At 47.0% G+C, this 17,830-nt stretch overlaps 78 non-coding genes across 78 annotated transcripts; all 78 read left to right on the plus strand.

The window, feature by feature from the left end:
* The first annotated feature begins 49 nt into the window (after positions 1-49).
* Positions 50-121, plus strand: TRNAP-UGG (transfer RNA proline (anticodon UGG)). The gene has a single exon. It is a non-coding gene; the product is annotated as a tRNA-Pro (tRNA).
* Positions 122-692: 571 nt separating this feature from the next.
* TRNAP-CGG (transfer RNA proline (anticodon CGG)) lies at positions 693-764 on the plus strand. The gene has a single exon. It is a non-coding gene; the product is annotated as a tRNA-Pro (tRNA).
* Positions 765-853: 89 nt separating this feature from the next.
* TRNAP-CGG (transfer RNA proline (anticodon CGG)) lies at positions 854-927 on the plus strand. Its single transcript has one exon. It is a non-coding gene; the product is annotated as a tRNA-Pro (tRNA).
* A 247-nt stretch (positions 928-1,174) lies between these two features.
* TRNAP-UGG (transfer RNA proline (anticodon UGG)) lies at positions 1,175-1,246 on the plus strand. The gene has a single exon. It is a non-coding gene; the product is annotated as a tRNA-Pro (tRNA).
* Positions 1,247-1,334: 88 nt separating this feature from the next.
* TRNAP-UGG (transfer RNA proline (anticodon UGG)) lies at positions 1,335-1,406 on the plus strand. Its single transcript has one exon. It is a non-coding gene; the product is annotated as a tRNA-Pro (tRNA).
* An 89-nt stretch (positions 1,407-1,495) lies between these two features.
* TRNAP-CGG (transfer RNA proline (anticodon CGG)) lies at positions 1,496-1,569 on the plus strand. The gene has a single exon. It is a non-coding gene; the product is annotated as a tRNA-Pro (tRNA).
* An 86-nt stretch (positions 1,570-1,655) lies between these two features.
* Positions 1,656-1,727, plus strand: TRNAP-UGG (transfer RNA proline (anticodon UGG)). Its single transcript has one exon. It is a non-coding gene; the product is annotated as a tRNA-Pro (tRNA).
* Positions 1,728-1,816: 89 nt separating this feature from the next.
* TRNAP-CGG (transfer RNA proline (anticodon CGG)) lies at positions 1,817-1,890 on the plus strand. Its single transcript has one exon. It is a non-coding gene; the product is annotated as a tRNA-Pro (tRNA).
* Positions 1,891-2,298: 408 nt separating this feature from the next.
* Positions 2,299-2,370, plus strand: TRNAP-CGG (transfer RNA proline (anticodon CGG)). Its single transcript has one exon. It is a non-coding gene; the product is annotated as a tRNA-Pro (tRNA).
* Positions 2,371-2,459: 89 nt separating this feature from the next.
* TRNAP-CGG (transfer RNA proline (anticodon CGG)) lies at positions 2,460-2,533 on the plus strand. The gene has a single exon. It is a non-coding gene; the product is annotated as a tRNA-Pro (tRNA).
* A 408-nt stretch (positions 2,534-2,941) lies between these two features.
* TRNAP-CGG (transfer RNA proline (anticodon CGG)) lies at positions 2,942-3,013 on the plus strand. Its single transcript has one exon. It is a non-coding gene; the product is annotated as a tRNA-Pro (tRNA).
* Positions 3,014-3,423: 410 nt separating this feature from the next.
* Positions 3,424-3,495, plus strand: TRNAP-CGG (transfer RNA proline (anticodon CGG)). The gene has a single exon. It is a non-coding gene; the product is annotated as a tRNA-Pro (tRNA).
* Positions 3,496-3,584: 89 nt separating this feature from the next.
* On the plus strand, positions 3,585-3,658 carry TRNAP-CGG (transfer RNA proline (anticodon CGG)). The gene has a single exon. It is a non-coding gene; the product is annotated as a tRNA-Pro (tRNA).
* Positions 3,659-3,745: 87 nt separating this feature from the next.
* On the plus strand, positions 3,746-3,817 carry TRNAP-CGG (transfer RNA proline (anticodon CGG)). Its single transcript has one exon. It is a non-coding gene; the product is annotated as a tRNA-Pro (tRNA).
* An 88-nt stretch (positions 3,818-3,905) lies between these two features.
* On the plus strand, positions 3,906-3,977 carry TRNAP-UGG (transfer RNA proline (anticodon UGG)). Its single transcript has one exon. It is a non-coding gene; the product is annotated as a tRNA-Pro (tRNA).
* An 88-nt stretch (positions 3,978-4,065) lies between these two features.
* On the plus strand, positions 4,066-4,137 carry TRNAP-UGG (transfer RNA proline (anticodon UGG)). The gene has a single exon. It is a non-coding gene; the product is annotated as a tRNA-Pro (tRNA).
* Positions 4,138-4,226: 89 nt separating this feature from the next.
* On the plus strand, positions 4,227-4,298 carry TRNAP-CGG (transfer RNA proline (anticodon CGG)). The gene has a single exon. It is a non-coding gene; the product is annotated as a tRNA-Pro (tRNA).
* An 89-nt stretch (positions 4,299-4,387) lies between these two features.
* On the plus strand, positions 4,388-4,461 carry TRNAP-CGG (transfer RNA proline (anticodon CGG)). Its single transcript has one exon. It is a non-coding gene; the product is annotated as a tRNA-Pro (tRNA).
* Positions 4,462-4,547: 86 nt separating this feature from the next.
* On the plus strand, positions 4,548-4,619 carry TRNAP-UGG (transfer RNA proline (anticodon UGG)). Its single transcript has one exon. It is a non-coding gene; the product is annotated as a tRNA-Pro (tRNA).
* Positions 4,620-4,708: 89 nt separating this feature from the next.
* On the plus strand, positions 4,709-4,780 carry TRNAP-CGG (transfer RNA proline (anticodon CGG)). The gene has a single exon. It is a non-coding gene; the product is annotated as a tRNA-Pro (tRNA).
* An 88-nt stretch (positions 4,781-4,868) lies between these two features.
* On the plus strand, positions 4,869-4,940 carry TRNAP-UGG (transfer RNA proline (anticodon UGG)). Its single transcript has one exon. It is a non-coding gene; the product is annotated as a tRNA-Pro (tRNA).
* An 89-nt stretch (positions 4,941-5,029) lies between these two features.
* On the plus strand, positions 5,030-5,103 carry TRNAP-CGG (transfer RNA proline (anticodon CGG)). Its single transcript has one exon. It is a non-coding gene; the product is annotated as a tRNA-Pro (tRNA).
* Positions 5,104-5,189: 86 nt separating this feature from the next.
* Positions 5,190-5,261, plus strand: TRNAP-UGG (transfer RNA proline (anticodon UGG)). Its single transcript has one exon. It is a non-coding gene; the product is annotated as a tRNA-Pro (tRNA).
* A 571-nt stretch (positions 5,262-5,832) lies between these two features.
* Positions 5,833-5,904, plus strand: TRNAP-CGG (transfer RNA proline (anticodon CGG)). Its single transcript has one exon. It is a non-coding gene; the product is annotated as a tRNA-Pro (tRNA).
* Positions 5,905-5,993: 89 nt separating this feature from the next.
* TRNAP-CGG (transfer RNA proline (anticodon CGG)) lies at positions 5,994-6,067 on the plus strand. Its single transcript has one exon. It is a non-coding gene; the product is annotated as a tRNA-Pro (tRNA).
* An 86-nt stretch (positions 6,068-6,153) lies between these two features.
* On the plus strand, positions 6,154-6,225 carry TRNAP-UGG (transfer RNA proline (anticodon UGG)). Its single transcript has one exon. It is a non-coding gene; the product is annotated as a tRNA-Pro (tRNA).
* Positions 6,226-6,314: 89 nt separating this feature from the next.
* TRNAP-CGG (transfer RNA proline (anticodon CGG)) lies at positions 6,315-6,386 on the plus strand. Its single transcript has one exon. It is a non-coding gene; the product is annotated as a tRNA-Pro (tRNA).
* An 88-nt stretch (positions 6,387-6,474) lies between these two features.
* TRNAP-UGG (transfer RNA proline (anticodon UGG)) lies at positions 6,475-6,546 on the plus strand. Its single transcript has one exon. It is a non-coding gene; the product is annotated as a tRNA-Pro (tRNA).
* Positions 6,547-6,635: 89 nt separating this feature from the next.
* TRNAP-CGG (transfer RNA proline (anticodon CGG)) lies at positions 6,636-6,709 on the plus strand. The gene has a single exon. It is a non-coding gene; the product is annotated as a tRNA-Pro (tRNA).
* Positions 6,710-6,956: 247 nt separating this feature from the next.
* TRNAP-UGG (transfer RNA proline (anticodon UGG)) lies at positions 6,957-7,028 on the plus strand. The gene has a single exon. It is a non-coding gene; the product is annotated as a tRNA-Pro (tRNA).
* An 89-nt stretch (positions 7,029-7,117) lies between these two features.
* Positions 7,118-7,189, plus strand: TRNAP-CGG (transfer RNA proline (anticodon CGG)). Its single transcript has one exon. It is a non-coding gene; the product is annotated as a tRNA-Pro (tRNA).
* Positions 7,190-7,438: 249 nt separating this feature from the next.
* TRNAP-CGG (transfer RNA proline (anticodon CGG)) lies at positions 7,439-7,510 on the plus strand. Its single transcript has one exon. It is a non-coding gene; the product is annotated as a tRNA-Pro (tRNA).
* An 89-nt stretch (positions 7,511-7,599) lies between these two features.
* On the plus strand, positions 7,600-7,673 carry TRNAP-CGG (transfer RNA proline (anticodon CGG)). The gene has a single exon. It is a non-coding gene; the product is annotated as a tRNA-Pro (tRNA).
* An 86-nt stretch (positions 7,674-7,759) lies between these two features.
* TRNAP-UGG (transfer RNA proline (anticodon UGG)) lies at positions 7,760-7,831 on the plus strand. The gene has a single exon. It is a non-coding gene; the product is annotated as a tRNA-Pro (tRNA).
* Positions 7,832-7,920: 89 nt separating this feature from the next.
* Positions 7,921-7,992, plus strand: TRNAP-CGG (transfer RNA proline (anticodon CGG)). The gene has a single exon. It is a non-coding gene; the product is annotated as a tRNA-Pro (tRNA).
* Positions 7,993-8,080: 88 nt separating this feature from the next.
* Positions 8,081-8,152, plus strand: TRNAP-UGG (transfer RNA proline (anticodon UGG)). The gene has a single exon. It is a non-coding gene; the product is annotated as a tRNA-Pro (tRNA).
* An 89-nt stretch (positions 8,153-8,241) lies between these two features.
* Positions 8,242-8,315, plus strand: TRNAP-CGG (transfer RNA proline (anticodon CGG)). Its single transcript has one exon. It is a non-coding gene; the product is annotated as a tRNA-Pro (tRNA).
* An 87-nt stretch (positions 8,316-8,402) lies between these two features.
* On the plus strand, positions 8,403-8,476 carry TRNAP-CGG (transfer RNA proline (anticodon CGG)). The gene has a single exon. It is a non-coding gene; the product is annotated as a tRNA-Pro (tRNA).
* Positions 8,477-8,562: 86 nt separating this feature from the next.
* Positions 8,563-8,634, plus strand: TRNAP-UGG (transfer RNA proline (anticodon UGG)). The gene has a single exon. It is a non-coding gene; the product is annotated as a tRNA-Pro (tRNA).
* Positions 8,635-8,723: 89 nt separating this feature from the next.
* On the plus strand, positions 8,724-8,795 carry TRNAP-CGG (transfer RNA proline (anticodon CGG)). The gene has a single exon. It is a non-coding gene; the product is annotated as a tRNA-Pro (tRNA).
* Positions 8,796-8,883: 88 nt separating this feature from the next.
* On the plus strand, positions 8,884-8,955 carry TRNAP-UGG (transfer RNA proline (anticodon UGG)). The gene has a single exon. It is a non-coding gene; the product is annotated as a tRNA-Pro (tRNA).
* Positions 8,956-9,044: 89 nt separating this feature from the next.
* TRNAP-CGG (transfer RNA proline (anticodon CGG)) lies at positions 9,045-9,118 on the plus strand. The gene has a single exon. It is a non-coding gene; the product is annotated as a tRNA-Pro (tRNA).
* A 729-nt stretch (positions 9,119-9,847) lies between these two features.
* On the plus strand, positions 9,848-9,919 carry TRNAP-UGG (transfer RNA proline (anticodon UGG)). Its single transcript has one exon. It is a non-coding gene; the product is annotated as a tRNA-Pro (tRNA).
* An 88-nt stretch (positions 9,920-10,007) lies between these two features.
* TRNAP-UGG (transfer RNA proline (anticodon UGG)) lies at positions 10,008-10,079 on the plus strand. The gene has a single exon. It is a non-coding gene; the product is annotated as a tRNA-Pro (tRNA).
* Positions 10,080-10,168: 89 nt separating this feature from the next.
* TRNAP-CGG (transfer RNA proline (anticodon CGG)) lies at positions 10,169-10,240 on the plus strand. The gene has a single exon. It is a non-coding gene; the product is annotated as a tRNA-Pro (tRNA).
* An 89-nt stretch (positions 10,241-10,329) lies between these two features.
* TRNAP-CGG (transfer RNA proline (anticodon CGG)) lies at positions 10,330-10,403 on the plus strand. The gene has a single exon. It is a non-coding gene; the product is annotated as a tRNA-Pro (tRNA).
* Positions 10,404-10,489: 86 nt separating this feature from the next.
* On the plus strand, positions 10,490-10,561 carry TRNAP-UGG (transfer RNA proline (anticodon UGG)). Its single transcript has one exon. It is a non-coding gene; the product is annotated as a tRNA-Pro (tRNA).
* An 89-nt stretch (positions 10,562-10,650) lies between these two features.
* Positions 10,651-10,722, plus strand: TRNAP-CGG (transfer RNA proline (anticodon CGG)). The gene has a single exon. It is a non-coding gene; the product is annotated as a tRNA-Pro (tRNA).
* An 88-nt stretch (positions 10,723-10,810) lies between these two features.
* TRNAP-UGG (transfer RNA proline (anticodon UGG)) lies at positions 10,811-10,882 on the plus strand. Its single transcript has one exon. It is a non-coding gene; the product is annotated as a tRNA-Pro (tRNA).
* An 89-nt stretch (positions 10,883-10,971) lies between these two features.
* TRNAP-CGG (transfer RNA proline (anticodon CGG)) lies at positions 10,972-11,045 on the plus strand. The gene has a single exon. It is a non-coding gene; the product is annotated as a tRNA-Pro (tRNA).
* An 86-nt stretch (positions 11,046-11,131) lies between these two features.
* Positions 11,132-11,203, plus strand: TRNAP-UGG (transfer RNA proline (anticodon UGG)). The gene has a single exon. It is a non-coding gene; the product is annotated as a tRNA-Pro (tRNA).
* Positions 11,204-11,774: 571 nt separating this feature from the next.
* Positions 11,775-11,846, plus strand: TRNAP-CGG (transfer RNA proline (anticodon CGG)). The gene has a single exon. It is a non-coding gene; the product is annotated as a tRNA-Pro (tRNA).
* Positions 11,847-11,935: 89 nt separating this feature from the next.
* TRNAP-CGG (transfer RNA proline (anticodon CGG)) lies at positions 11,936-12,009 on the plus strand. Its single transcript has one exon. It is a non-coding gene; the product is annotated as a tRNA-Pro (tRNA).
* A 247-nt stretch (positions 12,010-12,256) lies between these two features.
* Positions 12,257-12,328, plus strand: TRNAP-UGG (transfer RNA proline (anticodon UGG)). The gene has a single exon. It is a non-coding gene; the product is annotated as a tRNA-Pro (tRNA).
* Positions 12,329-12,416: 88 nt separating this feature from the next.
* Positions 12,417-12,488, plus strand: TRNAP-UGG (transfer RNA proline (anticodon UGG)). The gene has a single exon. It is a non-coding gene; the product is annotated as a tRNA-Pro (tRNA).
* Positions 12,489-12,577: 89 nt separating this feature from the next.
* TRNAP-CGG (transfer RNA proline (anticodon CGG)) lies at positions 12,578-12,651 on the plus strand. The gene has a single exon. It is a non-coding gene; the product is annotated as a tRNA-Pro (tRNA).
* An 86-nt stretch (positions 12,652-12,737) lies between these two features.
* Positions 12,738-12,809, plus strand: TRNAP-UGG (transfer RNA proline (anticodon UGG)). Its single transcript has one exon. It is a non-coding gene; the product is annotated as a tRNA-Pro (tRNA).
* An 89-nt stretch (positions 12,810-12,898) lies between these two features.
* On the plus strand, positions 12,899-12,972 carry TRNAP-CGG (transfer RNA proline (anticodon CGG)). The gene has a single exon. It is a non-coding gene; the product is annotated as a tRNA-Pro (tRNA).
* Positions 12,973-13,380: 408 nt separating this feature from the next.
* On the plus strand, positions 13,381-13,452 carry TRNAP-CGG (transfer RNA proline (anticodon CGG)). The gene has a single exon. It is a non-coding gene; the product is annotated as a tRNA-Pro (tRNA).
* Positions 13,453-13,541: 89 nt separating this feature from the next.
* On the plus strand, positions 13,542-13,615 carry TRNAP-CGG (transfer RNA proline (anticodon CGG)). Its single transcript has one exon. It is a non-coding gene; the product is annotated as a tRNA-Pro (tRNA).
* A 408-nt stretch (positions 13,616-14,023) lies between these two features.
* TRNAP-CGG (transfer RNA proline (anticodon CGG)) lies at positions 14,024-14,095 on the plus strand. The gene has a single exon. It is a non-coding gene; the product is annotated as a tRNA-Pro (tRNA).
* Positions 14,096-14,183: 88 nt separating this feature from the next.
* Positions 14,184-14,255, plus strand: TRNAP-UGG (transfer RNA proline (anticodon UGG)). Its single transcript has one exon. It is a non-coding gene; the product is annotated as a tRNA-Pro (tRNA).
* Positions 14,256-14,344: 89 nt separating this feature from the next.
* TRNAP-CGG (transfer RNA proline (anticodon CGG)) lies at positions 14,345-14,418 on the plus strand. Its single transcript has one exon. It is a non-coding gene; the product is annotated as a tRNA-Pro (tRNA).
* Positions 14,419-14,504: 86 nt separating this feature from the next.
* Positions 14,505-14,576, plus strand: TRNAP-UGG (transfer RNA proline (anticodon UGG)). The gene has a single exon. It is a non-coding gene; the product is annotated as a tRNA-Pro (tRNA).
* Positions 14,577-14,665: 89 nt separating this feature from the next.
* On the plus strand, positions 14,666-14,737 carry TRNAP-CGG (transfer RNA proline (anticodon CGG)). Its single transcript has one exon. It is a non-coding gene; the product is annotated as a tRNA-Pro (tRNA).
* Positions 14,738-14,826: 89 nt separating this feature from the next.
* On the plus strand, positions 14,827-14,900 carry TRNAP-CGG (transfer RNA proline (anticodon CGG)). Its single transcript has one exon. It is a non-coding gene; the product is annotated as a tRNA-Pro (tRNA).
* A 248-nt stretch (positions 14,901-15,148) lies between these two features.
* On the plus strand, positions 15,149-15,220 carry TRNAP-CGG (transfer RNA proline (anticodon CGG)). Its single transcript has one exon. It is a non-coding gene; the product is annotated as a tRNA-Pro (tRNA).
* Positions 15,221-15,630: 410 nt separating this feature from the next.
* TRNAP-CGG (transfer RNA proline (anticodon CGG)) lies at positions 15,631-15,702 on the plus strand. The gene has a single exon. It is a non-coding gene; the product is annotated as a tRNA-Pro (tRNA).
* An 89-nt stretch (positions 15,703-15,791) lies between these two features.
* TRNAP-CGG (transfer RNA proline (anticodon CGG)) lies at positions 15,792-15,865 on the plus strand. Its single transcript has one exon. It is a non-coding gene; the product is annotated as a tRNA-Pro (tRNA).
* Positions 15,866-15,952: 87 nt separating this feature from the next.
* TRNAP-CGG (transfer RNA proline (anticodon CGG)) lies at positions 15,953-16,024 on the plus strand. The gene has a single exon. It is a non-coding gene; the product is annotated as a tRNA-Pro (tRNA).
* An 88-nt stretch (positions 16,025-16,112) lies between these two features.
* TRNAP-UGG (transfer RNA proline (anticodon UGG)) lies at positions 16,113-16,184 on the plus strand. The gene has a single exon. It is a non-coding gene; the product is annotated as a tRNA-Pro (tRNA).
* Positions 16,185-16,273: 89 nt separating this feature from the next.
* TRNAP-CGG (transfer RNA proline (anticodon CGG)) lies at positions 16,274-16,347 on the plus strand. The gene has a single exon. It is a non-coding gene; the product is annotated as a tRNA-Pro (tRNA).
* Positions 16,348-16,433: 86 nt separating this feature from the next.
* TRNAP-UGG (transfer RNA proline (anticodon UGG)) lies at positions 16,434-16,505 on the plus strand. The gene has a single exon. It is a non-coding gene; the product is annotated as a tRNA-Pro (tRNA).
* An 89-nt stretch (positions 16,506-16,594) lies between these two features.
* TRNAP-CGG (transfer RNA proline (anticodon CGG)) lies at positions 16,595-16,666 on the plus strand. Its single transcript has one exon. It is a non-coding gene; the product is annotated as a tRNA-Pro (tRNA).
* Positions 16,667-16,755: 89 nt separating this feature from the next.
* On the plus strand, positions 16,756-16,829 carry TRNAP-CGG (transfer RNA proline (anticodon CGG)). Its single transcript has one exon. It is a non-coding gene; the product is annotated as a tRNA-Pro (tRNA).
* Positions 16,830-17,077: 248 nt separating this feature from the next.
* Positions 17,078-17,149, plus strand: TRNAP-CGG (transfer RNA proline (anticodon CGG)). Its single transcript has one exon. It is a non-coding gene; the product is annotated as a tRNA-Pro (tRNA).
* A 410-nt stretch (positions 17,150-17,559) lies between these two features.
* Positions 17,560-17,631, plus strand: TRNAP-CGG (transfer RNA proline (anticodon CGG)). Its single transcript has one exon. It is a non-coding gene; the product is annotated as a tRNA-Pro (tRNA).
* Positions 17,632-17,720: 89 nt separating this feature from the next.
* Positions 17,721-17,794, plus strand: TRNAP-CGG (transfer RNA proline (anticodon CGG)). Its single transcript has one exon. It is a non-coding gene; the product is annotated as a tRNA-Pro (tRNA).
* The last annotated feature ends 36 nt before the right edge of the window (positions 17,795-17,830 follow it).

A 17,830-nucleotide genomic window follows, 5' to 3' on the forward strand; every position in this document is an offset into this window, starting at 1 on the left:
ACTAACTACAGGGTAGGCCTATGAGTTGAGCATGTTTTATTTCATACATGGTCCGTTGGTCTAGGGGTATGATACTCGCTTTGGGTGTGAGTGGTCCCGGGTTCAAATCCCGGACGGACCCGAGTTTTTGCAGAGGTAATTTAGTGACTATTTAAATGCAACTAGTTAAATTGAAGGACTACGAGCTGAGCATGTTTCAGTGTCATACTTCGTCCGTTGGTCTAGGGGTATGATACTCGCTTCGGGTGTGTGTGGTCCCGGGTTCAAATCCCGGACGGACTCGAGTTTTTGCAGAGGTAATTTAGTGACTATTTAAATGCAACTAGTTAAATTGTAGGACTTCGAGCTGAGCATGTTTCAGTGTCATACTTCGTCCGTTGTTCCAGGGGTATGATACTCGCTTCGGGTGTGAGTGGTCCCGGGTTCAAATCCCGGACGGACCCGAGTTTTTGCAGAGGTAATTTAGTGACTATTTAAATGCAACTAACTACAGGGTAGGCCTATGAGTTGAGCATGTTTTATTTCATACATGGTCCGTTGGTCTAGGGGTATGATACCTGCTTTGGGTGTGAGTGGTCCCGGGTTCAAATCCCGGACGGACCCGAGTTTTTGCAGAGGTAATTTAGTGACTATTCAAATGCAACGAGTTAAATTGAAGGACTACGAGCTGAGCATGTTTCAGTGTCATACATGGTCCGTTGGTCTAGGGGTATGGTACTCGCTTCGGGTGTGAGTGGTCCCGGGTTCAAATCCCGGACGGACCCGAGTTTTTGCAGAGGTAATTTGGTGACTATTCAAATGCAACGAGTTAAATTGAAGGACTACGAGCTGAGCATGTTTCAGTGTCATACTTCGTCCGTTGGTCTAGGGGTATGATACTCGCTTCGGGTGTGAGTGGTCCCGGGTTCAAATCCCGGACGGACCCGAGTTTTTGCAGAGGTAATTTAGTGACTATTCAAATGCAACTAGTTATATTGTAGGCCTACGAGTTGAGCATGTTTCAGTGTCATACATGGTCCGTTGGCCTAGGGGTATGATACTCGCTTCGGGTGCGAGTGGTCCCGGGGTCAAATCCCGGACGGACCCGAGTTTTTGCAGAGGTAATTTAGTGACTATTTAAATGCAACTAACTACAGGGTAGGCCTATGAGTTGAGCATGTTTTATTTCATACATGGTCCGTTGGTCTAGGGGTATGATACTCGCTTTGGGTGTGAGTGGTCCCGGGTTCAAATCCCGGACGGACCCGAGTTTTTGCAGAGGTAATTTAGTGACTATTTAAATGCAACTAACTACAGGGTAGGCCTATGAGTTGAGCATGTTTTATTTCATACATGGTCCGTTGGTCTAGGGGTATGATACTCGCTTTGGGTGTGAGTGGTCCCGGGTTCAAATCCCGGACGGACCCGAGTTTTTGCAGAGGTAATTTAGTGACTATTTAAATGCAACTAGTTATATTGTAGGCCTACGAGTTGAGCATGTTTCAGTGTCATACTTCGTCCGTTGGTCTAGGGGTATGATACTCGCTTCGGGTGTGAGTGGTCCCGGGTTCAAATCCCGGACGGACCCGAGTTTTTGCAGAGGTAATTTAGTGACTATTTAAATGCAACTAACTACAGGGTAGGCCTATGAGTTGAGCATGTTTTATTTCATACATGGTCCGTTGGTCTAGGGGTATGATACTCGCTTTGGGTGTGAGTGGTCCCGGGTTCAAATCCCGGACGGACCCGAGTTTTTGCAGAGGTAATTTAGTGACTATTTAAATGCAACTAGTTAAATTGAAGGACTACGAGCTGAGCATGTTTCAGTGTCATACTTCGTCCGTTGGTCTAGGGGTATGATACTCGCTTCGGGTGTGAGTGGTCCCGGGTTCAAATCCCGGACGGACCCGAGTTTTTGCAGAGGTAACTTAGTGACTATTTAAATGCAACTAGTTAAATTGTAGGACTTCGAGCTGAGCATGTTTCAGTGTCATACTTCGTCCGTTGTTCCAGGGGTATGATACTCGCTTCGGGTGTGAGTGGTCCCGGGTTCAAATTCCGGACGGACCCGAGTTTTTGCAGAGGTAATTTAGTGACTATTTAAATGCAACTAACTACAGGGTAGGCCTATGAGTTGAGCATGTTTTATTTCATACATGGTCCGTTGGTCTAGGGGTATGATACCTGCTTTGGGTGTGAGTGGTCCCGGGTTCAAATCCCGGACGGACCCGAGTTTTTGCAGAGGTAATTTAGTGACTATTCAAATGCAACGAGTTAAATTGAAGGACTACGAGCTGAGCATGTTTCAGTGTCATACATGGTCCGTTGGTCTAGGGGTATGGTACTCGCTTCGGGTGTGAGTGGTCCCGGGTTCAAATCCCGGACGGACCCGAGTTTTTGCAGAGGTAATTTGGTGACTATTCAAATGCAACGAGTTAAATTGAAGGACTACGAGCTGAGCATGTTTCAGTGTCATACTTCGTCCGTTGGTCTAGGGGTATGATACTCGCTTCGGGTGTGAGTGGTCCCGGGTTCAAATCCCGGACGGACCCGAGTTTTTGCAGAGGTAATTTAGTGACTATTCAAATGCAACTAGTTATATTGTAGGCCTACGAGTTGAGCATGTTTCAGTGTCATACATGGTCCGTTGGCCTAGGGGTATGATACTCGCTTCGGGTGCGAGTGGTCCCGGGGTCAAATCCCGGACGGACCCGAGTTTTTGCAGAGGTAATTTAGTGACTATTTAAATGCAACTAACTACAGGGTAGGCCTATGAGTTGAGCATGTTTTATTTCATACATGGTACGTTGGTCTAGGGGTATGATACTCGCTTCGGGTGTGAGTGGTCCCGGGTTCAAATCCCGGACGGACCCGAGTTTTTGCAGAGGTAATTTAGTGACTATTTAAATGCAACTAGTTAAATTGTAGGACTACGAGCTGAGCATGTTTCAGTGTCATACATGGTCCGTTGGCCTAGGGGTATGATACTCGCTTCGGGTGTGAGTGGTCCCGGGTTCAAATCCCGGACGGACCCGAGTTTTTGCAGAGGTAATTTAGTGACTATTCAAATGCTACTAGTTCTATTGTAGGCCTACGAGTTGATCATGTTTCAGTGTCATACATGGTCCGTTGGCCTAGGGGTATGATACTCGCTTCGGGTGTGAGTGGTACCGGGTTCAAATCCCGGACGGACCCGAGCTTTTGCAGAGGTAATTTAGTGACTATTTAAATGCAACTAACTACAGGGTAGGCCTATGAGTTGAGCATGTTTTATTTCATACACGGTCCGTTGGTATAGGGGTATGATACTCGCTTTGGGTGTGAGTGATCCCGGGTTCAAATCCCGGACGGACCCGAGTTTTTGCAGAGGTAATTTAGTGACTATTTAAATGCAACTAGTTATATTGTAGGCCTACGAGTTGAGCATGTTTCAGTGTCGTACATGGTCCGTTGGTCTAGGGGTATGGTACTCGCTTCGGGTGTGAGTGGTCCCGGGTTCAAATCCCGGACGGACCCGAGTTTTTGCAGAGGTAATTTGGTGACTATTCAAATGCAACGAGTTAAATTGAAGGACTACGAGCTGAGCATGTTTCATTGTCATACTTCGTCCGTTGGTCTAGGGGTATGATACTCGCTTCGGGTGTGAGTGGTCCCGGGTTCAAATCCCGGACGGACCCGAGTTTTTGCAGAGGTAATTTAGTGACTATTCAAATGCAACTAGTTATATTGTAGGCCTACGAGTTGAGCATGTTTCAGTGTCATACATGGTCCGTTGGCCTAGGGGTATGATACTCGCTTCGGGTGTGAGTGGTCCCGGGTTCAAATCCCGGACGGACCCGAGCTTTTGCAGAGGTAATTTAGTGACTATTTAAATGCAACTAACTACAGGGTAGGCCTACGAGTTGAGCATGTTTTATTTCATACATGGTCCGTTGGTCTAGGGGTATGATACTCGCTTTGGGTGTGAGTGGTCCCGGGTTCAAATCCCGGACGGACCCGAGTTTTTGCAGAGGTAATTTAGTGACTATTTAAATGCAACTAACTACAGGGTAGGCCTATGAGTTGAGCATGTTTTATTTCATACATGGTCCGTTGGTCTAGGGGTATGATACTCGCTTTGGGTGTGAGTGGTCCCGGGTTCAAATCCCGGACGGACCCGAGTTTTTGCAGAGGTAATTTAGTGACTATTTAAATGCAACTAGTTATATTGTAGGCCTACGAGTTGAGCATGTTTCAGTGTCATACATGGTCCGTTGGTCTAGGGGTATGGTACTCGCTTCGGGTGTGAGTGGTCCCGGGTTCAAATCCCGGACGGACCCGAGTTTTTGCAGAGGTAATTTGGTGACTATTCAAATGCAACGAGTTAAATTGAAGGACTACGAGCTGAGCATGTTTCAGTGTCATACTTCGTCCGTTGGTCTAGGGGTATGATACTCGCTTCGGGTGTGAGTGGTCCCGGGTTCAAATCCCGGACGGACCCGAGTTTTTGCAGAGGTAATTTAGTGACTATTTAAATGCAACTAACTACAGGGTAGGCCTATGAGTTGAGCATGTTTTATTTCATACATGGTCCGTTGGTCTAGGGGTATGATACTCGCTTTGGGTGTGAGTGGTCCCGGGTTCAAATCCCGGACGGACCCGAGTTTTTGCAGAGGTAATTTAGTGACTGTTCAAATGCTACTAGTTCTATTGTAGGCCTACGAGTTGAGCATGTTTCAGTGTCATACATGGTCCGTTGGCCTAGGGGTATGATACTCGCTTCGGGTGTGAGTGGTCCCGGGTTCAAATCCCGGACGGACCCGAGCTTTTGCAGTGGTAATTTAGTGACTATTTAAATGCAACTAACTACAGGGTAGGCCTATGAGTTGAGCATGTTTTATTTCATACATGGTCCGTTGGTCTAGGGGTATGATACTCGCTTTGGGTGTGAGTGGTCCCGGGTTCAAATCCCGGACGGACCCGAGTTTTTGCAGAGGTAATTTAGTGACTATTTAAATGCAACTAGTTATATTGTAGGCCTACGAGTTGAGCATGTTTCAGTGTCATACTTCGTCCGTTGGTCTAGGGGTATGATACTCGCTTCGGGTGTGAGTGGTCCCGGGTTCAAATCCCGGACGGACCCGAGTTTTTGCAGAGGTAATTTAGTGACTATTTAAATGCAACTAACTACAGGGTAGGCCTATGAGTTGAGCATGTTTTATTTCATACATGGTCCGTTGGTCTAGGGGTATGATACTCGCTTTGGGTGTGAGTGGTCCCGGGTTCAAATCCCGGACGGACCCGAGTTTTTGCAGAGGTAATTTAGTGACTATTTAAATGCAACTAGTTAAATTGAAGGACTACGAGCTGAGCATGTTTCAGTGTCATACTTCGTCCGTTGGTCTAGGGGTATGATACTCGCTTCGGGTGTGTGTGGTCCCGGGTTCAAATCCCGGACGGACTCGAGTTTTTGCAGAGGTAATTTAGTGACTATTTAAATGCAACTAGTTAAATTGTAGGACTTCGAGCTGAGCATGTTTCAGTGTCATACTTCGTCCGTTGTTCCAGGGGTATGATACTCGCTTCGGGTGTGAGTGGTCCCGGGTTCAAATCCCGGACGGACCCGAGTTTTTGCAGAGGTAATTTAGTGACTATTTAAATGCAACTAACTACAGGGTAGGCCTATGAGTTGAGCATGTTTTATTTCATACATGGTCCGTTGGTCTAGGGGTATGATACCTGCTTTGGGTGTGAGTGGTCCCGGGTTCAAATCCCGGACGGACCCGAGTTTTTGCAGAGGTAATTTAGTGACTATTTAAATGCAACTAGTTATATTGTAGGCCTACGAGTTGAGCATGTTTCAGTGTCATACATGGTCCGTTGGTCTAGGGGTATGGTACTCGCTTCGGGTGTGAGTGGTCCCGGGTTCAAATCCCGGACGGACCCGAGTTTTTGCAGAGGTAATTTGGTGACTATTCAAATGCAACGAGTTAAATTGAAGGACTACGAGCTGAGCATGTTTCAGTGTCATACTTCGTCCGTTGGTCTAGGGGTATGATACTCGCTTCGGGTGTGAGTGGTCCCGGGTTCAAATCCCGGACGGACCCGAGTTTTTGCAGAGGTAATTTAGTGACTATTTAAATGCAACTAACTACAGGGTAGGCCTATGAGTTGAGCATGTTTTATTTCATACATGGTCCGTTGGTCTAGGGGTATGATACTCGCTTTGGGTGTGAGTGGTCCCGGGTTCAAATCCCGGACGGACCCGAGTTTTTGCAGAGGTAATTTAGTGACTGTTCAAATGCTACTAGTTCTATTGTAGGCCTACGAGTTGAGCATGTTTCAGTGTCATACATGGTCCGTTGGCCTAGGGGTATGATACTCGCTTCGGGTGTGAGTGGTCCCGGGTTCAAATCCCGGACGGACCCGAGCTTTTGCAGTGGTAATTTAGTGACTATTTAAATGCAACTAACTACAGGGTAGGCCTATGAGTTGAGCATGTTTTATTTCATACATGGTCCGTTGGTCTAGGGGTATGATACTCGCTTTGGGTGTGAGTGGTCCCGGGTTCAAATCCCGGACGGACCCGAGTTTTTGCAGAGGTAATTTGGTGACTATTCAAATGCAACGAGTTAAATTGAAGGACTACGAGCTGAGCATGTTTCAGTGTCATACTTCGTCCGTTGGTCTAGGGGTATGATACTCGCTTCGGGTGTGAGTGGTCCCGGGTTCAAATCCCGGACGGACCCGAGTTTTTGCAGAGGTAATTTAGTGACTATTTAAATGCAACTAGTTAAATTGTAGGACTTCGAGCTGAGCATGTTTCAGTGTCATACTTCGTCCGTTGTTCCAGGGGTATGATACTCGCTTCGGGTGTGAGTGGTCCCGGGTTCAAATCCCGGACGGACCCGAGTTTTTGCAGAGGTAATTTAGTGACTATTTAAATGCAACTAACTACAGGGTAGGCCTATGAGTTGAGCATGTTTTATTTCATACATGGTCCGTTGGTCTAGGGGTATGATACTCGCTTTGGGTGTGAGTGGTCCCGGGTTCAAATCCCGGACGGACCCGAGTTTTTGCAGAGGTAATTTAGTGACTATTCAAATGCAACGAGTTAAATTGAAGGACTACGAGCTGAGCATGTTTCAGTGTCATACATGGTCCGTTGGTCTAGGGGTATGGTACTCGCTTCGGGTGTGAGTGGTCCCGGGTTCAAATCCCGGACGGACCCGAGTTTTTGCAGAGGTAATTTAGTGACTATTTAAATGCAACTAACTACAGGGTAGGCCTATGAGTTGAGCATGTTTTATTTCATACATGGTCCGTTGGTCTAGGGGTATGATACCTGCTTTGGGTGTGAGTGGTCCCGGGTTCAAATCCCGGACGGACCCGAGTTTTTGCAGAGGTAATTTAGTGACTATTTAAATGCAACTAGTTATATTGTAGGCCTACGAGTTGAGCATGTTTCAGTGTCATACATGGTCCGTTGGTCTAGGGGTATGGTACTCGCTTCGGGTGTGAGTGGTCCCGGGTTCAAATCCCGGACGGACCCGAGTTTTTGCAGAGGTAATTTGGTGACTATTCAAATGCAACGAGTTAAATTGAAGGACTACGAGCTGAGCATGTTTCAGTGTCATACTTCGTCCGTTGGTCTAGGGGTATGATACTCGCTTCGGGTGTGAGTGGTCCCGGGTTCAAATCCCGGACGGACCCGAGTTTTTGCAGAGGTAATTTAGTGACTATTTAAATGCAACTAACTACAGGGTAGGCCTATGAGTTGAGCATGTTTTATTTCATACATGGTCCGTTGGTCTAGGGGTATGATACTCGCTTTGGGTGTGAGTGGTCCCGGGTTCAAATCCCGGACGGACCCGAGTTTTTGCAGAGGTAATTTAGTGACTGTTCAAATGCTACTAGTTCTATTGTAGGCCTACGAGTTGAGCATGTTTCAGTGTCATACATGGTCCGTTGGCCTAGGGGTATGATACTCGCTTCGGGTGTGAGTGGTCCCGGGTTCAAATCCCGGACGGACCCGAGCTTTTGCAGTGGTAATTTAGTGACTATTTAAATGCAACTAACTACAGGGTAGGCCTATGAGTTGAGCATGTTTTATTTCATACATGGTCCGTTGGTCTAGGGGTATGATACTCGCTTTGGGTGTGAGTGGTCCCGGGTTCAAATCCCGGACGGACCCGAGTTTTTGCAGAGGTAATTTGGTGACTATTCAAATGCAACGAGTTAAATTGAAGGACTACGAGCTGAGCATGTTTCAGTGTCATACTTCGTCCGTTGGTCTAGGGGTATGATACTCGCTTCGGGTGTGAGTGGTCCCGGGTTCAAATCCCGGACGGACCCGAGTTTTTGCAGAGGTAATTTGGTGACTATTCAAATGCAACGAGTTAAATTGAAGGACTACGAGCTGAGCATGTTTCAGTGTCATACTTCGTCCGTTGGTCTAGGGGTATGATACTCGCTTCGGGTGTGAGTGGTCCCGGGTTCAAATCCCGGACGGACCCGAGTTTTTGCAGAGGTAATTTAGTGACTATTTAAATGCAACTAACTACAGGGTAGGCCTATGAGTTGAGCATGTTTTATTTCATACATGGTCCGTTGGTCTAGGGGTATGATACTCGCTTTGGGTGTGAGTGGTCCCGGGTTCAAATCCCGGACGGACCCGAGTTTTTGCAGAGGTAATTTAGTGACTGTTCAAATGCTACTAGTTCTATTGTAGGCCTACGAGTTGAGCATGTTTCAGTGTCATACATGGTCCGTTGGCCTAGGGGTATGATACTCGCTTCGGGTGTGAGTGGTCCCGGGTTCAAATCCCGGACGGACCCGAGCTTTTGCAGTGGTAATTTAGTGACTATTTAAATGCAACTAACTACAGGGTAGGCCTATGAGTTGAACATGTTTTATTTCATACATGGTCCGTTGGTCTAGGGGTATGATACTCGCTTTGGGTGTGAGTGGTCCCGGGTTCAAATCCCGGACGGACCCGAGTTTTTGCAGAGGTAATTTGGTGACTATTCAAATGCAACGAGTTAAATTGAAGGACTACGAGCTGAGCATGTTTCAGTGTCATACTTCGTCCGTTGGTCTAGGGGTATGATACTCGCTTCGGGTGTGAGTGGTCCCGGGTTCAAATCCCGGACGGACCCGAGTTTTTGCAGAGGTAATTTAGTGACTATTTAAATGCAACTAGTTAAATTGTAGGACTTCGAGCTGAGCATGTTTCAGTGTCATACTTCGTCCGTTGTTCCAGGGGTATGATACTCGCTTCGGGTGTGAGTGGTCCCGGGTTCAAATCCCGGACGGACCCGAGTTTTTGCAGAGGTAATTTAGTGACTATTTAAATGCAACTAACTACAGGGTAGGCCTATGAGTTGAGCATGTTTTATTTCATACATGGTCCGTTGGTCTAGGGGTATGATACTCGCTTTGGGTGTGAGTGGTCCCGGGTTCAAATCCCGGACTGACCCGAGTTTTTGCAGAGGTAATTTAGTGACTATTCAAATGCAACGAGTTAAATTGAAGGACTACGAGCTGAGCATGTTTCAGTGTCATACATGGTCCGTTGGTCTAGGGGTATGGTACTCGCTTCGGGTGTGAGTGGTCCCGGGTTGAAATCCCGGACGGACCCGAGTTTTTGCAGAGGTAATTTAGTGACTATTCAAATGCAACTAGTTATATTGTAGGCCTACGAGTTGAGCATGTTTCAGTGTCATACATGGTCCGTTGGCCTAGGGGTATGATACTCGCTTCGGGTGCGAGTGGTCCCGGGGTCAAATCCCGGACGGACCCGAGTTTTTGCAGAGGTAATTTAGTGACTATTTAAATGCAACTAACTACAGGGTAGGCCTATGAGTTGAGCATGTTTTATTTCATACATGGTCCGTTGGTCTAGGGGTATGATACTCGCTTTGGGTGTGAGTGGTCCCGGGTTCAAATCCCGGACGGACCCGAGTTTTTGCAGAGGTAATTTATTGACTATTTAAATGCAACTAACTACAGGGTAGGCCTATGAGTTGAGCATGTTTTATTTCATACATGGTCCGTTGGTCTAGGGGTATGATACTCGCTTTGGGTGTGAGTGGTCCCGGGTTCAAATCCCGGACGGACCCGAGTTTTTGCAGAGGTAATTTAGTGACTATTTAAATGCAACTAGTTATATTGTAGGCCTACGAGTTGAGCATGTTTCAGTGTCATACATGGTCCGTTGGTCTAGGGGTATGGTACTCGCTTCGGGTGTGAGTGGTCCCGGGTTCAAATCCCGGACGGACCCGAGTTTTTGCAGAGGTAATTTGGTGACTATTCAAATGCAACGAGTTAAATTGAAGGACTACGAGCTGAGCATGTTTCAGTGTCATACTTCGTCCGTTGGTCTAGGGGTATGATACTCGCTTCGGGTGTGAGTGGTCCCGGGTTCAAATCCCGGACGGACCCGAGTTTTTGCAGAGGTAATTTAGTGACTATTTAAATGCAACTAACTACAGGGTAGGCCTATGAGTTGAGCATGTTTTATTTCATACATGGTCCGTTGGTCTAGGGGTATGATACTCGCTTTGGGTGTGAGTGGTCCCGGGTTCAAATCCCGGACGGACCCGAGTTTTTGCAGAGGTAATTTAGTGACTGTTCAAATGCTACTAGTTCTATTGTAGGCCTACGAGTTGAGCATGTTTCAGTGTCATACATGGTCCGTTGGCCTAGGGGTATGATACTCGCTTCGGGTGTGAGTGGTCCCGGGTTCAAATCCCGGACGGACCCGAGCTTTTGCAGTGGTAATTTAGTGACTATTTAAATGCAACTAACTACAGGGTAGGCCTATGAGTTGAGCATGTTTTATTTCATACATGGTCCGTTGGTCTAGGGGTATGATACTCGCTTTGGGTGTGAGTGGTCCCGGGTTCAAATCCCGGACGGACCCGAGTTTTTGCAGAGGTAATTTAGTGACTATTTAAATGCAACTAGTTATATTGTAGGCCTACGAGTTGAGCATGTTTCAGTGTCATACTTCGTCCGTTGGTCTAGGGGTATGATACTCGCTTCGGGTGTGAGTGGTCCCGGGTTCAAATCCCGGACGGACCCGAGTTTTTGCAGAGGTAATTTAGTGACTATTTAAATGCAACTAACTACAGGGTAGGCCTATGAGTTGAGCATGTTTTATTTCATACATGGTCCGTTGGTCTAGGGGTATGATACTCGCTTTGGGTGTGAGTGGTCCCGGGTTCAAATCCCGGACGGACCCGAGTTTTTGCAGAGGTAATTTAGTGACTATTTAAATGCAACTAGTTAAATTGAAGGACTACGAGCTGAGCATGTTTCAGTGTCATACTTCGTCCGTTGGTCTAGGGGTATGATACTCGCTTCGGGTGTGTGTGGTCCCGGGTTCAAATCCCGGACGGACTCGAGTTTTTGCAGAGGTAATTTAGTGACTATTTAAATGCAACTAGTTAAATTGTAGGACTTCGAGCTGAGCATGTTTCAGTGTCATACTTCGTCCGTTGTTCCAGGGGTATGATACTCGCTTCGGGTGTGAGTGGTCCCGGGTTCAAATCCCGGACGGACCCGAGTTTTTGCAGAGGTAATTTAGTGACTATTTAAATGCAACTAACTACAGGGTAGGCCTATGAGTTGAGCATGTTTTATTTCATACATGGTCCGTTGGTCTAGGGGTATGATACCTGCTTTGGGTGTGAGTGGTCCCGGGTTCAAATCCCGGACGGACCCGAGTTTTTGCAGAGGTAATTTAGTGACTATTCAAATGCAACGAGTTAAATTGAAGGACTACGAGCTGAGCATGTTTCAGTGTCATACATGGTCCGTTGGTCTAGGGGTATGGTACTCGCTTCGGGTGTGAGTGGTCCCGGGTTCAAATCCCGGACGGACCCGAGTTTTTGCAGAGGTAATTTGGTGACTATTCAAATGCAACGAGTTAAATTGAAGGACTACGAGCTGAGCATGTTTCAGTGTCATACTTCGTCCGTTGGTCTAGGGGTATGATACTCGCTTCGGGTGTGAGTGGTCCCGGGTTCAAATCCCGGACGGACCCGAGTTTTTGCAGAGGTAATTTAGTGACTATTCAAATGCAACTAGTTATATTGTAGGCCTACGAGTTGAGCATGTTTCAGTGTCATACATGGTCCGTTGGCCTAGGGGTATGATACTCGCTTCGGGTGCGAGTGGTCCCGGGGTCAAATCCCGGACGGACCCGAGTTTTTGCAGAGGTAATTTAGTGACTATTTAAATGCAACTAACTACAGGGTAGGCCTATGAGTTGAGCATGTTTTATTTCATACATGGTCCGTTGGTCTAGGGGTATGATACTCGCTTTGGGTGTGAGTGGTCCCGGGTTCAAATCCCGGACGGACCCGAGTTTTTGCAGAGGTAATTTAGTGACTATTTAAATGCAACTAACTACAGGGTAGGCCTATGAGTTGAGCATGTTTTATTTCATACATGGTCCGTTGGTCTAGGGGTATGATACTCGCTTTGGGTGTGAGTGGTCCCGGGTTCAAATCCCGGACGGACCCGAGTTTTTGCAGAGGTAATTTAGTGACTATTTAAATGCAACTAGTTATATTGTAGGCCTACGAGTTGAGCATGTTTCAGTGTCATACTTCGTCCGTTGGTCTAGGGGTATGATACTCGCTTCGGGTGTGAGTGGTCCCGGGTTCAAATCCCGGACGGACCCGAGTTTTTGCAGAGGTAATTTAGTGACTATTTAAATGCAACTAACTACAGGGTAGGCCTATGAGTTGAGCATGTTTTATTTCATACATGGTCCGTTGGTCTAGGGGTATGATACTCGCTTTGGGTGTGAGTGGTCCCGGGTTCAAATCCCGGACGGACCCGAGTTTTTGCAGAGGTAATTTAGTGACTATTTAAATGCAACTAGTTAAATTGAAGGACTACGAGCTGAGCATGTTTCAGTGTCATACTTCGTCCGTTGGTCTAGGGGTATGATACTCGCTTCGGGTGTGAGTGGTCCCGGGTTCAAATCCCGGACGGACCCGAGTTTTTGCAGAGGTAACTTAGTGACTATTTAAATGCAACTAGTTAAATTGTAGGACTTCGAGCTGAGCATGTTTCAGTGTCATACTTCGTCCGTTGTTCCAGGGGTATGATACTCGCTTCGGGTGTGAGTGGTCCCGGGTTCAAATTCCGGACGGACCCGAGTTTTTGCAGAGGTAATTTAGTGACTATTTAAATGCAACTAACTACAGGGTAGGCCTATGAGTTGAGCATGTTTTATTTCATACATGGTCCGTTGGTCTAGGGGTATGATACCTGCTTTGGGTGTGAGTGGTCCCGGGTTCAAATCCCGGACGGACCCGAGTTTTTGCAGAGGTAATTTAGTGACTATTCAAATGCAACGAGTTAAATTGAAGGACTACGAGCTGAGCATGTTTCAGTGTCATACATGGTCCGTTGGTCTAGGGGTATGGTACTCGCTTCGGGTGTGAGTGGTCCCGGGTTCAAATCCCGGACGGACCCGAGTTTTTGCAGAGGTAATTTGGTGACTATTCAAATGCAACGAGTTAAATTGAAGGACTACGAGCTGAGCATGTTTCAGTGTCATACTTCGTCCGTTGGTCTAGGGGTATGATACTCGCTTCGGGTGTGAGTGGTCCCGGGTTCAAATCCCGGACGGACCCGAGTTTTTGCAGAGGTAATTTAGTGACTATTCAAATGCAACTAGTTATATTGTAGGCCTACGAGTTGAGCATGTTTCAGTGTCATACATGGTCCGTTGGCCTAGGGGTATGATACTCGCTTCGGGTGCGAGTGGTCCCGGGGTCAAATCCCGGACGGACCCGAGTTTTTGCAGAGGTAATTTAGTGACTATTTAAATGCAACTAACTACAGGGTAGGCCTATGAGTTGAGCATGTTTTATTTCATACATGGTACGTTGGTCTAGGGGTATGATACTCGCTTTGGGTGTGAGTGGTCCCGGGTTCAAATCCCGGACGGACCCGAGTTTTTGCAGAGGTAATTTAGTGACTATTCAAATGCTACTAGTTCTATTGTAGGCCTACGAGTTGAGCATGTTTCAGTGTCATACATGGTCCGTTGGCCTAGGGGTATGATACTCGCTTCGGGTGTGAGTGGTCCCGGGTTCAAATCCCGGACGGACCCGAGCTTTTGCAGTGGTAATTTAGTGACTATTTAAATGCAACTAACTACAGGGTAGGCCTATGAGTTGAGCATGTTTTATTTCATACATGGTCCGTTGGTCTAGGGGTATGATACTCGCTTTGGGTGTGAGTGGTCCCGGGTTCAAATCCCGGACGGACCCGAGTTTTTGCAGAGGTAATTTAGTGACTATTTAAATGCAACTAGTTATATTGTAGGCCTACGAGTTGAGCATGTTTCAGTGTCATACTTCGTCCGTTGGTCTAGGGGTATGATACTCGCTTCGGGTGTGAGTGGTCCCGGGTTCAAATCCCGGACGGACCCGAGTTTTTGCAGAGGTAATTTAGTGACTATTTAAATGCAACTAACTACAGGGTAGGCCTATGAGTTGAGCATGTTTTATTTCATACATGGTCCGTTGGTCTAGGGGTATGATACTCGCTTTGGGTGTGAGTGGTCCCGGGTTCAAATCCCGGACGGACCCGAGTTTTTGCAGAGGTAATTTAGTGACTATTTAAATGCAACTAGTTATATTGTAGGCCTACGAGTTGAGCATGTTTCAGTGTCATACATGGTCCGTTGGTCTAGGGGTATGGTACTCGCTTCGGGTGTGAGTGGTCCCGGGTTCAAATCCCGGACGGACCCGAGTTTTTGCAGAGGTAATTTGGTGACTATTCAAATGCAACGAGTTAAATTGAAGGACTACGAGCTGAGCATGTTTCAGTGTCATACTTCGTCCGTTGGTCTAGAGGTATGATACTCGCTTCGGGTGTGAGTGGTCCCGGGTTCAAATCCCGGACGGACCCGAGTTTTTGCAGAGGTAATTTAGTGACTATTTAAATGCAACTAGTTAAATTGTAGGACTACGAGCTGAGCATGTTTCAGTGTCATACTTCGTCCGTTGTTCTAGGGGTATGATACTCGCTTCGGGTGTGAGTGGTCCCGGGTTCAAATCCCGGACGAACCCGAGTTTTTGCAGAGACAATTTAGTGACTATTCAAATGCAACTAGTTATATTGTAGGCCTACGAGTTGAGCATGTTTCAGTGTCATACATGGTCCGTTGGCCTAGGGGTATGATACTCGCTTCGGGTGTGAGTGGTCCCGGGTTCAAATCCCGGACGGACCCGAGTTTTTGCAGAGGTAATTTAGTGACTATTCAAATGCTACTAGTTCTATTGTAGGCCTACGAGTTGATCATGTTTCAGTGTCATACATGGTCCGTTGGCCTAGGGGTATGATACTCGCTTCGGGTGTGAGTGGTACCGGGTTCAAATCCCGGACGGACCCGAGCTTTTGCAGAGGTAATTTAGTGACTATTTAAATGCAACTAACTACAGGGTAGGCCTATGAGTTGAGCATGTTTTATTTCATACACGGTCCGTTGGTATAGGGGTATGATACTCGCTTTGGGTGTGAGTGATCCCGGGTTCAAATCCCGGACGGACCCGAGTTTTTGCAGAGGTAATTTAGTGACTATTTAAATGCAACTAGTTATATTGTAGGCCTACGAGTTGAGCATGTTTCAGTGTCGTACATGGTCCGTTGGTCTAGGGGTATGGTACTCGCTTCGGGTGTGAGTGGTCCCGGGTTCAAATCCCGGACGGACCCGAGTTTTTGCAGAGGTAATTTGGTGACTATTCAAATGCAACGAGTTAAATTGAAGGACTACGAGCTGAGCATGTTTCATTGTCATACTTCGTCCGTTGGTCTAGGGGTATGATACTCGCTTCGGGTGTGAGTGGTCCCGGGTTCAAATCCCGGACGGACCCGAGTTTTTGCAGAGGTAATTTAGTGACTATTCAAATGCTACTAGTTCTATTGTAGGCCTACGAGTTGAGCATGTTTCAGTGTCATACATGGTCCGTTGGCCTAGGGGTATGATACTCGCTTCGGGTGTGAGTGGTCCCGGGTTCAAATCCCGGACGGACCCGAGCTTTTGCAGTGGTAATTTAGTGACTATTTAAATGCAACTAACTACAGGGTAGGCCTATGAGTTGAGCATGTTTTATTTCATACATGGTCCGTTGGTCTAGGGGTATGATACTCGCTTTGGGTGTGAGTGGTCCCGGGTTCAAATCCCGGACGGACCCGAGTTTTTGCAGAGGTAATTTAGTGACTATTTAAATGCAACTAGTTATATTGTAGGCCTACGAGTTGAGCATGTTTCAGTGTCATACTTCGTCCGTTGGTCTAGGGGTATGATACTCGCTTCGGGTGTGAGTGGTCCCGGGTTCAAATCCCGGACGGACCCGAGTTTTTGCAGAGGTAATTTAGTGACTATTTAAATGCAACTAACTACAGGGTAGGCCTATGAGTTGAGCATGTTTTATTTCATACATGGTCCGTTGGTCTAGGGGTATGATACTCGCTTTGGGTGTGAGTGGTCCCGGGTTCAAATCCCGGACGGACCCGAGTTTTTGCAGAGGTAATTTAGTGACTATTTAAATGCAACTAGTTATATTGTAGGCCTACGAGTTGAGCATGTTTCAGTGTCATACATGGTCCGTTGGTCTAGGGGTATGGTACTCGCTTCGGGTGTGAGTGGTCCCGGGTTCAAATCCCGGACGGACCCGAGTTTTTGCAGAGGTAATTTGGTGACTATTCAAATGCAACGAGTTAAATTGAAGGACTACGAGCTGAGCATGTTTCAGTGTCATACTTCGTCCGTTGGTCTAGAGGTATGATACTCGCTTCGGGTGTGAGTGGTCCCGGGTTCAAATCCCGGACGGACCCGAGTTTTTGCAGAGGTAATTTAGTGACTATTTAAATGCAACTAGTTAAATTGTAGGACTACGAGCTGAGCATGTTTCAGTGTCATACTTCGTCCGTTGTTCTAGGGGTATGATACTCGCTTCGGGTGTGAGTGGTCCCGGGTTCAAATCCCGGACGAACCCGAGTTTTTGCAGAGACAATTTAGTGACTATTCAAATGCAACTAGTTATATTGTAGGCCTACGAGTTGAGCATGTTTCAGTGTCATACATGGTCCGTTGGCCTAGGGGTATGATACTCGCTTCGGGTGTGAGTGGTCCCGGGTTCAAATCCCGGACGGACCCGAGTTTTTGCAGAGGTAATTTAGTGACTATTCAAATGCTACTAGTTCTATTGTAGGCCTACGAGTTGATCATGTTTCAGTGTCATACATGGTCCGTTGGCCTAGGGGTATGATACTCGCTTCGGGTGTGAGTGGTACCGGGTTCAAATCCCGGACGGACCCGAGCTTTTGCAGAGGTAATTTAGTGACTATTTAAATGCAACTAACTACAGGGTAGGCCTATGAGTTGAGCATGTTTTATTTCATACACGGTCCGTTGGTATAGGGGTATGATACTCGCTTTGGGTGTGAGTGATCCCGGGTTCAAATCCCGGACGGACCCGAGTTTTTGCAGAGGTAATTTAGTGACTATTTAAATGCAACTAGTTATATTGTAGGCCTACGAGTTGAGCATGTTTCAGTGTCGTACATGGTCCGTTGGTCTAGGGGTATGGTACTCGCTTCGGGTGTGAGTGGTCCCGGGTTCAAATCCCGGACGGACCCGAGTTTTTGCAGAGGTAATTTGGTGACTATTCAAATGCAACGAGTTAAATTGAAGGACTACGAGCTGAGCATGTTTCATTGTCATACTTCGTCCGTTGGTCTAGGGGTATGATACTCGCTTCGGGTGTGAGTGGTCCCGGGTTCAAATCCCGGACGGACCCGAGTTTTTGCAGAGGTAATTTAGTGACTATTCAAATGC

The sequence above is a fragment of the Phalangium opilio genome, unplaced genomic scaffold, assembly GCF_054372755.1.
Source record: "Phalangium opilio isolate 3A_F unplaced genomic scaffold, DU_Popi_V2 ptg000094l_1, whole genome shotgun sequence".
NCBI lineage: Eukaryota > Metazoa > Arthropoda > Arachnida > Opiliones > Phalangiidae > Phalangium > Phalangium opilio.